Genomic DNA, 2,309 nt, shown 5'->3' with positions numbered 1-2,309 from the left:
GTTTGGGGTTTGGCCCTTTAGGGTTTGGCCCTTTGGATTTGGGGTTTGGCTCTTTGGGTTTGGCCCTTTGGATTTGGGGTTTGGCCCTTTGGGATTTGGGGTTTGGCCATTGGGGTTTGGCCCTTTGGGTTTGGGGTTTGGCCCTTTGGATTTGGTTTTGGCCTTTTGGGTTTGGCCCCATTTGACCCTTTGGGTTTGGCCATTTGGGTTTGACCCTTTGGGTTTATCCCCCTTTGACCCCTTGGGTTCAGCCCATTTGGGTTTAGGGGGGGCCATTTGGGATTTGGCCACTGGGGTTTCACCCGTTGGGGTTTGGCCATTTCTGGCAATTTGGGATTTGGCCATTTTGGGCTTGGCCCTTTTTGGCCATTTGGGGTTTGGCCATCGGGGTTTTGGGCCTTCTAGGTTTGACATTTTGGGTTTGACCCATTGGAGTTTGGTCATTTTTGGCATTTGGGGTTTTATCTGTTTGGGGTTTATCCACACGGGTTTTATCCATTTGGGGTTTATTCATTTGGGTTTGGCCATTTTTGGCCATTGGGGTTTTATCCATTGGGGTTTTATCCATATGGGTTTTATCCACTGAGATTTCATCCATTGGGATTTTATCCATATGGGTTTTATCCATTGGGATTTTGTTCATTGGGGTTTTATCCATTGGGGTTTTATCCACTGGGGTTTTATCCACTGGGGTTTTATCCATTGGGGTTTTATCCACTGGGGTTTGGTGTTCCCAAAAAGGAGCTGGGAAATGGGGTGGCTGCGGCTCCTCGGGAATTTGGGACGCTCCCTCGGGAATTTGGGACGCTCCCTCGGGACTTTAGGATGGTCCTTCAGAACTTTAGGGCAGTGTTTTGGGAGTTTGGGGCAGTTCCTCAGAACTTTGGGGCGGTTCCTCGGGACTTTGTGACGGTTCCTCGGGACTTTAGGGCGGTCCCTTGGTAATTTGGGATGCTCCCTCGGTAATTTGGGACGGCCCCTCGGGACTTTAGGGCGGTCCCTCGGGAATTTGGGGCCGACCCTTGATAATTTGGGACGGTCCTTCAAGACTTTGGGGCAGTTCCTCGGTAATTTGGGACGGTTCCTCGGGACTTTAGGGCAGTTCCTCGGGAATTAGGGACGCTCCCTCGGGAATTTGGGACGGCCCCTCGGGAATTTGGGATGGTCCCGCAGGACTTTAGGGCAGTTCCTCGGCACTTTGAGGCAGTTCCTCAGGACTTTGTGGTGGTTCCTCGGGACTTTAGGACGGTCCCTTGGTAATTTGGGACAGTCCCTCGGGTTTTTGGGGCTGTCCCTTGGGACTTCGGGACGGTCCCTCGGGAATCTGTGGCAGTTCCTCGGGACTTTAGGGGAGTTCCTCGGGACTTTGGGACGGCCCCTCGGGAGTTTGGGACGCTCCCTCGGGAATTTGGGACGGCCCCTCGGGAATTAGGGACGGTCTCTCGGGACTTTAGGGCAGTTCCTCGGGAATTTGGGACGGTCCCTCGGGACTTTGGGATAGTCCCTCCGGACTTTGTGGCAGTTCCTGGGGACTTTGGGATGGTCCCTCGGGAATTTGGGACGGTCCCTCGGGATTTTGGGACGGTCCCCGGGGAATCTGTGGCGGCTCCTCGGGACTTCAGGGCGGCTGTTCAGTGATTTGGGGCAGTCCCTCGGGATTTTGGGGCAGTCCCTCGGGATTTTGGAGCAGTCCCTCGGGATTTTGGGGCAGTCCCTCGGTACTCTGGGACGCTCCCCGCGTACTCCGGGGCCGTCCCCCGGGAATGCCGGCCCCAGCTGCCGTCCCTCCCGGGAATGCCGGCCCCAGCTGCCGTCCCTCCCGGGAATACCGGCCCCAGCTGCCGTCCCCCCCGGGTGCAGGAGGAGGATTTCCTGCGGCCGAGCAGCCGGGAGGAGGCGCAGCGGCTGCTGGAGGAGGAGCGGCTCAAGGTGGAGCGGGTGATGGAGCGGCAGCAGCGGGAGATGCTGGAGGACGATCGGTGGCTGCGGCACGAGGTGGAGAGCCTGGTGAGAGGCAGGGAGAGGGAGGCAGCCCGGGAATGCGGGAATCTGGGAATGGGGGGATGCGGGGATGGGGGAACTGGGGCCTTGGAGATCGGCCCGTTCTGTCCCCGGACACCTCCCGCTATCCCAGGGGATCCAACCCGGCCTGGGACACTGCAGGGATCATCCAGGGGCAGCCACAGCTTCCCTGGGAATTCCAGCCCAGCCGGGAATCCCTTCCCAATCTCCCCTTTCCCAGTGGGAAGCCATTCCCTGTGTCCTTCCAGGCATTGCAGGCCCTGATCCCAAATCCCTCTCCAGCTCTC

The 2,309-nt window shown here is 58.0% G+C and overlaps 1 long non-coding RNA gene across 1 annotated transcript in view; it reads left to right on the top strand.

Moving 5' to 3' along the window:
* Positions 1-1,863: 1,863 nt before the first annotated feature.
* The window catches only part of LOC114071996, a 2,838-nt gene continuing 2,392 nt past the window's right edge, over positions 1,864-2,309 (top strand). Inside the window, exon 1 of the long non-coding RNA XR_003574116.1 lies at positions 1,864-2,007. This is a non-coding gene — a long non-coding RNA (uncharacterized LOC114071996). The remainder of the gene's footprint in view (positions 2,008-2,309) is intronic.

Source organism: Empidonax traillii, unplaced genomic scaffold (genome assembly GCF_003031625.1).
Source record: "Empidonax traillii isolate 1590-97213 ecotype Southwest subspecies unplaced genomic scaffold, ASM303162v1 scaffold2506:size22891, whole genome shotgun sequence".
NCBI classification, from domain to species: domain Eukaryota; kingdom Metazoa; phylum Chordata; class Aves; order Passeriformes; family Tyrannidae; genus Empidonax; species Empidonax traillii.
The sequence above is the reverse complement of the archived record's forward strand: the minus strand, read 5'-3'. Positions and strand labels throughout refer to the sequence as shown.